This window comes from Rattus norvegicus, chromosome 3 (genome assembly GCF_021556685.1).
Source record: "Rattus norvegicus strain SHRSP/BbbUtx chromosome 3, alternate assembly SHRSP_T2T, whole genome shotgun sequence".
NCBI lineage: Eukaryota > Metazoa > Chordata > Mammalia > Rodentia > Muridae > Rattus > Rattus norvegicus.
This window is the reverse complement of record NC_141536.1, coordinates 17,092,819-17,103,831: the sequence shown is the minus strand read 5'-3', so window position 1 is coordinate 17,103,831 and position 11,013 is coordinate 17,092,819. Positions and strand designations below refer to the sequence as shown.

Genomic DNA, 11,013 nt, shown 5'->3' with positions numbered 1-11,013 from the left:
TATATATAAGTAATTTTTAAAAACGACTCCAGGGAACTGCCTGAGAGCTGATGTACTACTGATCTGGGCAGGGAGAGACTCATCACTTTCTGGATCCTCAACTGATTTCCGGCTCAGCCTGCAACAAGTCTTCCCTATGTGTTCTTGAACGAGTCTCCCTGTCAGAAAATGAGGAATTAGGTGCTGACCTGGAAGGTCTTCTCAGCCAGCTACCTGACCCCACTTTTTGTGTCCAAGTTCCAGCTGTGTGACCTTGAATAAGCCACTTAACCTCCTTGAGTGTTAGCCACGCCAAACACAAGGGGAGGGAGCTCCGCCCTCCCCATGCCTTGCTCACCTTGCAGCTGCCGTGGGGTGGGGAATCACTTGAGGGTGAACTACCTCGTGATATCAAAGGTGTCTGAAGCTGCACATGGACAGGAGCTAAGGCTGGGGGGGTGTGGAACAGGCACCCAGGTTGATGGTTTTGTCTTATTTACCATCTCCCTCAAGACCAAAAGGGACAACATACTGTAAAAATAAGGAGACAAAACAATTCTCAAGGAGGGCCAGTGGTGTCACGCTCACCTTAAATCCCAGCACTCAGAAGGCAGATCTCTGAGTTCAGACCAGCCTGGGCTACAAAGAGTTCCAGGACAACCTTGTCTCCAATGAATGAATGAATGAATGAATAAATAAATAAATCTCAAATATAAAGACTTGGAGTTAGAACAGGCCAAGTATTTATGTAACATGCTTTATCTCAAATGACAGAAAATCACAGATATGTTCTAACTTTAACATTTAACCAGTGAGCCGCTCTAATGCCCTAGTTAGGTAAGTATGTGTCCCAGGTTACCCCATGAAGGAGACACAAGGGTGAAGGTCAACAGGGTCAAATGATTCAATGATTGGGCGTCAGGGGAATACTGGAAGTCATTTGTGTGTGCTCAAAGCCAGCCTGTTTATCTGATCCATTCTTCTAACCATTACCTACCAATGTGTCCATCCCCACCTCTCTTCCCCAGCAGCTCTGGGCCAGGAACATGTTGAAGGCAGTGGGACTTTCTTCGTCTGCATTGTATACCCAGCCCCAGCAGAGAGAGCCTGTGTCCCCAGCACAGCTCCCCCACTGACTGTCGGATGTTGAAAGTAGATGTGCAGGACCACTTAATTTTTAACAGATGAACAGACTGAAAAAGGAAGGAGACACTGGGTTCCACAGTGACGTGGGTTGGGATGGGGACAGTGCCGTGGGCTGGCAAAAGTTCTCTTGCTACAAAGTAGGTGCTTGGCTTCTGCTGCTTACCCACAAAAGCCCCAGGTAACAAGCGTTTACAGCTTGGCAGCTAACCAAGGCCACGGGCACTTTTGTTTTCAAATGTGTTAATGCAATGTTTTCCACCAGCATTTGAAAAATCAACACCTCTGTGGAGAGAGCATTCTAAACTGACCCCCAGATTTAGACGACCTCAGCTAGCCACCTGCATGATTAATTTATTCCCGAAGGCTGAATATTGAAGTATCTTTTAAGAGGCGGTAATATTTGTGAAAAGCGGGCTTACTTCATATAGCATTCTCGTGGGTGCTAAGTTGCTTATGAGCAAATGGTCCTGAAACAAAACGGTGTTCTCTCAAAGTCAGTGACTGAGCGCACGGAACAAGTGAGTTATTGTTTGGGAACTACATTCCAGGAAAGGCGGTTCTAGGTGCAAGATGGAGAACCTCTCCAGGGGCATTATTTTCTTCCCTGCGTAATTCCACATCTTCCTTAACTTAATGACAAAGGGGAGCAGTGCTGAGTGGGGAGGAGGCACAGCTGAGGGGAGGGAGCAGGCCCTGGTGTGCGCATGTGCCTGCGTGTGTGTGTGTGTGTGTGTGTGTGTGTGTGTGTGTGTGTGTGTGTGGTGTATGATGTGGTGTATGTGTCTATATGTGTGGTGTTTGTGTATAGTGTATCTATCTATGTGCGTGTGATGTGTCTATGAGTGTGTATGGTATGTGTGTGTTTGGTGTGTACACACACCTACATAATATCTGTATTATGTGTGTGGTATGTGTATCTGTGTGTGTCACTCTGTGTGTGTGTGTGTGTGTGTGTGTGGGTGGGTATGTGTATCTGTGTGTGGTGTGTATATCTATGTGTGTGATGTGTGTATCCGTGTGTGTGTGGTGTGCATATCTGTGTGTACCTATGTGTTTGGTGTTTTTCTCTGTGTGTGGTGTATCTGTGAGTCTATATGTGTGTGTAGTGTGTGTGTATGTGTGGTATATCTGTATGTGTATGTGGTGTGTGTGTGTGGGTGTGTGTGCACGCGCGCTATATGTGTATGTGTGTGCTGTATGTGTATTGTATTGTATATTGTGGTATTATATCTGTATATGTGTGTGCTGTATGTGTATGTGTGTGCTATGTATATGTGTGTGCTGTGTATGTATTTGTGTGTGCTGTATGTGTATATGTGTGTGTGCTGTCTGTGGTATGTGTGTGTATGTGTGTGGTGCTGTGTGTATATTTTTGTGTGCTGTGTGTGTATGCGTGTATGTATATATGCTGTGTGTGGTATGTATGTGCTGTGTATGTGTGTATGGTATGTAGATATGCTGTGTGTGTGTATGTGTGTGCTGTGGTGTGTATGTGTGTGCTGTGGTGTAGAAATCCCACTGCCGCTCTAAGCCCCCAGACTCTCCCTCATGTCTGCCAAGCCTCCCTCACCAAATTGAGATAAGTCTAAAAAGAGGAGGAGAACAGCTAACACCACACAGCAGAGCTCTGAGCCACAACCACCTGCACACATAACGAGCTGCCCTGCCTGCCTCGAGCTTCCCCATCCACAGTCTGCTCAGGACTTCCTGTGCGTCCCATCTTCACAGTGGCCAGTTGTCCCAACATGGAGTCTAACTCTTCCCCCAGGAGACTTGAACCAACCCCTGTTCACCCCAAATGGACAGGCCAATGAGCTACTGCAACTAACTATAGCAATATGTGTGACTCACGGGCAGCTACATTGCCCCAAAGCCCACCCCATCATGACTGACAGCTCAGTAAAGCCACACCCTTGGATCTTCCACCTTACAGGCAGCTTCATCAGTCCTCTCTCTCCAGAACATGTTTGCTCCCTGGTGGGGGTGGGTATAAGCTTGTGTGTGCAGGTGTGTTTGCCCATGTGTTCACATGTGAAGTCCTGAGGTCAAGGTTGGGTGCCTTCCTCTAGCCTTTTAAGGTCTTGTGTGCCTCCCCCTCCCTTTACAATGACTAGTTACTTGTAACTCTTCCCTGGGAGACATAAAGCATTTTTTTTGAGACAGTGTTTCTCTTTCTCTTCTGCCTGTCCTAGAACTCAATCTGTAGACAAGGCTGGCGTCAACTCACAGAGATCTGCCTACCTCTGCCTCCAGAGTGCTGGGATTAAAGGTATGGTTTGAGACAGGGTCTCTCACCAAACTTGGAACTGTTTTAGTTAGACCGGGTGGCTGCAATATCTGCCTGTTCCCACTCTGAAGCAATCCACTGTGCCCACTGTGGTTGTGCTGTAAGTTTTGGGGATCTGGTATCATAGCTTCATGGTTATCAAGCAAGCACTTAGCCGACTGAACCATCTCTCCAACCCCCTTGTTGACTACTTTTAAAACCTTTTGGAGGAAGGGGGGCTGGTGAATCTTCTAATTTTCATGAACTTTTGGGATCCCATGGGCTTCAATGCTTCTAGTTCCTCCCTCTTCCTTCCAGGAGGGAAAATTTCCTGAGGAAAACAGCTACAGACTGCATAGAGTGAGGGAAAGCCGCGGCACCCAGCACCGTCAGATCCTCACACTTTGACATATTTGGCTTTTCTCCTAAGAAAGACAATCTTACAGACCTGATTGAACACACCTCTGTGCTCCTTTCTAACCCCAGGCCTTTCTCTCCCCGTCTAAGACAGGTATCTTTCATTGCTCGAGTCTGGTTAATACTTCTACACTACCTGACTAAACCGTGCACAAATGTTTAATTTTCTACCACACGATACCTAGGTACCTCTGTGCTCATTTCCCTCTAGGGTGCATGCCTGCTAGGGTTCAGCGTCTTAGCTTAGTTTCTCTCAGGATACAATTCCATTGTGTGAACCTATCACAGTTACATCGTATCTGGACTGCTCTTAGTGGGTAACTGATTTCTTTCTTCCTTTTTCTTTTCTTTTCTATTTGTTCGTTTTTGCATGCCGAGTGACACTAAACTGAAGGCACTGGCATCTTAAATCCCACTTGACATCACCCAACGGCTCTCCCAAGTCCTAGCAACTGACATCTCAATTGGCAAATCTGAGAGGCCCCTGTGCTATACCCCGACTGACCGCATTCCCTAAGATGGACAAACTTTAGCTCTTTGCCACGCTGGGGACACCCGATGGTGCTGCACAGTCCTTCGATTTGCATGGCCATCAGTCCCTCTCGCATGGCCAGTGAAGGTGAACATATCTTCTTATTTTTGGCCACTTTGGCTATTTGGGTTTCCTCTTTTGGGAATGGTCTGTCGATATCTTTTGCCTAGCTTTAAATTTTTAAATCAGTTTTATTTGAAGGTTTTCAACATCACCACCTTGGGGGGAGGGGGGAACAAGCCGAAAACACAGAAGTGCAGCTAACAGGGTATGGTGGTTTAAATATGCTTGGCCCAGGGAGTGGCACTATGAGGAGTGTGGCCTTGTTGGAGGGGGTGTGGCCTTGTTGGAGGAGGTGTGGCCTTGTTGGAGGGGTGTGGCCTTGTTGGAGGGGGTGTGGCCTTGTTGGAGGAATGGTGTCACTGTGGGGATAGACTTTCAGACCCTCCTCTTAGCTGCCTAAAAACAGTCTGCTCCTGGCTTCCTTTTAATGAAAATGTAAAACTCTGAGCTTCTTCAGCACCATGCCTACCTGGATGCTACCATGCTCCCGCCTTATTAATAGACTGGACCTCTGAACCTGTAAGCCAGCCCCAATTAAATGTTGTCCTTTATAAGAGTTGCCTTGGTCAAGGCGTCTCTTCACAGCAGTGGAAACCCTAACAAAGACAGAAGTTGGTGCCAGGCACTAGGGTATTGTCATGACAGGCCTGACCTATCACGCTTTGTGTGGAGGAATGTGGATTTTGGCACTTTTTGAAAAGCAGTGGAATGCCTTAAGTGGGGCTTAATGGGCTATCCCGATAGCAATATGGAAGACTTCGTTGCTGAGGATGATTTAAACTATGCAAGCCTGGTTATAGAGGATTCAGAGGAGAAGAGTTTTAGTATGTGGCTAAGATGCTATTCTTGTGGTATTTTGGTGAAGAATGTGGCTGCTTTCCACCCTTGTCTGAAGAGTCTGTCTAAGGCTAAGGTGAAGAGAGTCAAATTAATTGCGTTGACAAAGGAGGACTCAGAAGAACCCAGTTTAGACTCTGTGGTGTGGTTTAGTCTCATGAAGAGTGTGTTTTGAGTTCAAGGTCAATCTACAGACAAGTTCCAGGACAACCGAGCTTAGGCAGTGATGGAGTTGGAAAACAGAAAGCTGGTGGTAGTGTAATAGAATGAGGGGCCATGTTCCAGCTCTAGGAAGCAGCAGAACTCCACAGCTTCCGCCATGTAGCTCTGGCTTCAGAATCAAGAGGAGGAGACGAGGGGCTGGGGATTTAGCTCAGTGGTAGAGCGCTTACCTAGGAAGCGCAAGGCCCTGGGTTCGGTCCCCAGCTCCGGAAAAAAAAAAAAAAGAACCAAAAAAAAAAAAAAAAAAAGAGGAGGAGACGACTGGGACAACTGATGCTGGTTCGCTGGAACTAAGAAATTAGTGGTGATTAAAAAGAGACTAACATTTGTAAGGCAAAAGACACTGTCATTAGGGCAAAACGGCAACCAACAGATTGGGAAAATCCTATATCTGATAGAGGGCTATTATCCAAAATATACAAAGAACTCAAGAAGTTAGACTCCAGAGAGCCAAATAATCCTATTAAAAAATGGGGTACAGAGCTAAACAAAACATTCTCAGCTGAGGATTATCGAATGGCCAAAAAGCACCTAAAGAAATGTTCAACATCCTTAGTCATCAGGGAAATGCAAATCAAAACAACCCTGAGATTCCACCTCACACCAGTCAGAATGGCTAAGACAAAAAACTCAGGCGACAGCAGATGCTGGCGAGGATGTGGAGAAAGAGGAACACTCCTCCATTGTTGGTGGGATTCAAACTGGTACAGCCATTCTGGAAATCAGTCTGGAGATTCCTCAGAAAATTGGACATTACACTACCTGAGGACCCAGCTATACCTCTCTTGGGTATATACCCAAAAGATGCTCCAACATACAACAAAGACACATGCTCCACTATGTTCACAGCAGCCTTATTTATAATAGCCAGAAGCTGGAAAGAATCCAGATGCCCTTCAACAGAGGAATGGATACAGAAAATGTGGTAGATCTACACAATGGAGTACTACTCAGCTATCAAAAACAATGACTTCATGAAATTCATAGGCAAATGGATTGAACTAGAAAATATCATCTGGAGTGAGGTAACCCAATCACAGAAAAACACACTTGGTATGCACTCAAATTACCCAAAAAGCTCAAATTACCCAAGATGCAATCCACAGACCACAGGAAGCTCAAGAAGAAGGATGACCAAAATGCAGATGTTCCCACTCCTTCTTGAAAGGGGGGGAAATAAACATAGGAGGGGATTTGGAAGTAAAGTTTAGAGCAGCAACTCAAGGAATGGCCATTCAGAGCCTGCCCCACATGTGGCCCATGTACATACAGCCAGCAAAACTAGATAAGATTGATGAAGCTAAAAAATGCATGCTGAAAGGGACCAGATCTCTCCTGAGAGACACATCCAGAGCATGTCCAATACAGAGGTCAATGCTAGCAGCAAATCACCGAACTGAGAACAAGACCCCCTTGGGGGGAATTAGAGGAAGTATTGAAAGAGTTGAAGGAGGTTGCAACCCCATAAAAACAACAATGGTAAACCAGAGCTTCCAGGGACTAAACCACTACGGAAAGACTATACATGGACTGACCCAGGGCTCCAACTGCATATGTAGCACAGAATAGCCTTGTTGGGGCCCCAGTGGAAGGGGAAGCCCTTGGTCCTGCCAAGGTTGGATCCCCAGTGCAGAGGAATATGGGGGGCAGTAAGGGGGATGTATAGGGGAAATACCCATATGGGGGAGGGGGAGGGGAGCGAATGGGGGTTTATGGACAGGAAACCAGGAAGGGGAATAACATTTAAAATGTAAGTAAAGAAATATATCTAATAAAAATTTTAAAAAAGGGGTTGGGGATTTAGCTCAGTGGTTAGAGCGCTTGCCTAGGAAGCGCCAGGCCCTGGGTTCGGTCCCCAGCTCCGAAAAAAAAGAACCAAAAAAAAAATTTTTTTTAAAAAAAGAGAGAGACTAACATCACCGAGGTGACCTCTTTTGGGGGGATTGTTTTATGAGAGCACAAAGAAGCTGTGTTCCAGAAATAGCCAAGGTTGTAGCGCATGGTTCAGCTGGACTTGGTAATGTGTAAGAGTCGCCCAGGTGGTACTGGTTTTGGAACACAAAGGAGTGACGGAGAGCAGCTGAGGCTCCGAACTGTGAGAGGCCATGGAAGGCCATTGGTGAAGGTGCAGCCTCAGTTGCAATTGATGGCCCAGGATTGAAGGGGTCATGCACAGGAGCTGAGGCTTGTCACCATGAAGAGCGCCTATGAGAGGCTATTGGTGAGGCCTAGTTACAGTGGAAGACCCCAAAGTATTGGACATGCCAGTACCATAGGACGATCACCAAGAACAGCAGCGGCAGTGGAGTGGAGTCCACCAGAGCCTAGAGTGGCACGGAGGGCAGAGCTGGAGAAGTGACACCAGCTCTTTGGAGGAGCCCAGAAGATCATGTGTAGATCCCAGATATTGGAACAGGGAGCTGTGAAATTGAAAGTTGAAGTTGCCTTGGACACCTCAAGATGTTAGAGATGCCAGAGCTTCGAGATACCTGCCCAGAAAAGCTGCTACCAGGGAGTGCAACCAGCCCAGGAGGAAGAAGTGTGTTGCACAACAAAGATCAAGGGAGTTGGAGATCTGAAGCCCGATTTGACATCAGACGTGGAGATGCAGAGTTTAGAGTTTGCCCAGCTGTTTTTTTTTTTTTTTTTTTTTTTTTGTCTTGCTTTGGTTTTTAGGATTTCCTCACTGTGATATTCTGGAATGGTAATACATATCCTGTGATGTTGGAGGTCTGTGCTCTGTTTCTTGATTTTGATTTTATAGGTGATTACAGTTTAGTGACTGGATGAACATCAGAAGAGACATCGAGACTGTTAGAGACTCTGGGAACTTTTGAAGTTGGACTATATGTTTTAGCATTATGCTATGGTCCCCATAGACTCATGTGTTTCAACAAGCCTATGGGGGCCAGGGAGTGGAATTTGGTGGTTTAAATATGCTTGGCCCAGGGAGAGGCACTATTAGGAGGTGTGGCCTTGTTGGAAGTGGGCTTTGAGACCCTCTTCCTAGCTGCTTGAAGACAATCTTCTCCTGTCTGCCTTTGAAGGACAGGAGAGGCTTTGGCTCCTCCAGCCCATATCTTCCTGGATGCTGCCGTGCTCCCACCTTGATGATAGTGAACTGAATCTCTGAACCATAAGCCAGCCCCAGTTAAATGTTGTCCTTTATGAGTTGCCTTGGTCAAGGTGTCTCTTCACAGCAATTTCCCTAAGACATGCGGGAAACACGGGATGCTCATGAATCTGCAAGTCATCCTTGAACAGGGCCATGCTAAGTTTCTCTGCATCATTCAAATTTTAGTATATATGTTGCCTAATCAAGCTCTGATCATTTTTTTTATTAGTCTATTGGTTTTTCAAGACATGGTTTCTCTGGCTGTTCTGGAATTCCCTCTATAGACCAGGGTGGCCTCAAACTCAGAAATCCACCTTGCTCTGCCTCCCAAGTAGATTAAAGGCCTATGCTACCACTCCTGGCTAGCACTTCTTATTGTTTTAACCTGGAATTTTTTGGGGGGGGAGGGGCAGTCCATTCAATTCCCTCCCCCTGAAATCCATGCCTCTCTGTTTCTGCATCCTGTCCAAATGCCAATTCCTCCTTGGAACTTAGCTTGTAAACCACTGTGAACGACACCACGTTTCTTGTGACATTACAGTCTCCTGTCTTTAGTGTGTCAACAGCTTCTCATTTCATACACCGCTTTGGAGTTTACTGAAGCACCTGCTCCTTCTTGGCCTATGTTAACTTTATCTAGGCGATGGCCCCGTGGGGCAGAGTAGTGTTGCCACTGCTTTGGAACAGATAGAATGGGGTATATAAATAAACCTTGGGGGGTGGGGCTGACTAGCTTACCCACAGTCCCTCTGCTCAGAAGCAGAACTGGCCTCAGAGCAACAGTTCCCAAATTATATGCCAAAGGTCTTTGTTCACATTAATGTGTTTCCCCCGTACTGGCTTCCTCACCGGACTGCAGGCCCCAATTCCCTTACTTGCCTGTGTGCTCTAAGCCAGTTGTAGCCCTACACGAGAGAACGGTGGATGGATACAGATGGGACAAAGTTCACTATTTACCTTCTGCCCACCTATGGGGTGACAAGGACTTAGTATACAGCGCCTCTAACCATCCCAACAGCTGGACAACAAGTGACGCAGAGTCTCACATCCAAGAATAGGTGGCGCCAGCCCATGAGCTACAGAGACAGGCTTGCTCTGTTGTCTCTGCCTCTGGAATCCTAAAGGTGCCTCTGGGCAGCCTCGGGCTCGTGACAGAGCTTCCTGGACAGAGGTGTTATCTCTGCAGAAGGCAATGTGTAGCTATGCCTTCCTAGGCTGGAAGATCCTGTCTGGTGGGGCTGCTACCAACTTCCTTTCCAGGCTCAGCCAAGGGAGACAGATGCTCAAATTAACCAGATTCTGCTGTGGGTCAAATCCCCAGGAAGACCAGAGAAGCAGGAAGACCCAGGGGAAAGGGGGGATGTGGACATGTGAAAGAGGATTCCTATATCTCAAGCTGGGGGGCGGGGGGAAGAAGGTGGAAGGCAGGCAGGCGCTGCAGGTCAGACTGCCCACCACGCAGGAAGCAGAGGACCAGTGTGGCCCCTGGAAAATGAACAGGGAAGGCTCTGGGAAGGAAAAGCAGTACACAACCACACCAAGAATGCAAGCATTCCAGCAGGGTGTGCCTGCAGGGGGCCTTGCTAGCAGGTGCAGTGGGCAGTCCAGACCGAAAGCAGAGATGCGGGTAGTGGGTGTTACCAGTGTTATCTCCAGCCCTGGCGCCAAGAGTGAGTCTGGTTGAGGACACTCTGTCTTTTCTCCTGGAGGGAGGGAGATCTTATCTGACTGGAGCCATATCCACAAGATCTGTCTTAGGTCTGCCCTTTACGTATTTGTCGTGTTTGTGCCCACGGTCTACGTGACTATTTCTCTTACACTGTTATCTCTACAGTGCGTGACTGGCATACTCGAGTGGGTCTTGTGGTCACTGTGTCGGAGCTCTATGCTGCTGACTTGTGTGTGCCGTGCACGCGGTTTCGCGGGAGTCTATGCTGAAGGCAGAGTCATTTTGAGTGTTGTGACTTATGGCACACATATGTGTGCGTGTCCTGTGTCCGATTCTCTTAGGCTTGCCCTGGTCTCCGGGGAGTGACGTGGAGTGTCCGTGCTGTAAGATCAAGGTGTTGGGAGACCTACCCGGGTCCTGAAAGGTCTGGGTGTAGTAGCTGTGCGCGTGTGGTGTGTGTACGCCTGCCCAGCCGTGGGTCTGTGCAGCTGTGTTTCCGCGTGTGCCCGCTCTGCTCGCTGCGCGGGGGCGGCCCCGGGAGGCGCTGCGGGGCCCCGCCGGCCGCGGGCTCCAATGGCAAAGCCGGTGCGGCCCCTGCTAATTACATAAGCGGGGACGTCAATAATTCGCGGGAAAACGCGAAAAAGATGGCGCCCCGCGCCCGGGGGGCCCCTTCCTGAGCGCACCGGCCCCTCCCTCCCTGCGTCCCCTCCTCCCCGCGGCGCCCCCGCCCCGCCCCGCCCCCGCCGAGACCCCTACCCCGGCCC

General features: G+C 48.1%; 1 pseudogene; it reads right to left on the bottom strand.

Annotated features, from left to right (window-relative positions):
* Positions 1–8,684: 8,684 nt before the first annotated feature.
* Positions 8,685–8,783, bottom strand: Rnu6-1256 (RNA, U6 small nuclear 1256; annotated as a pseudogene).
* Positions 8,784–11,013: the final 2,230 nt, after the last annotated feature.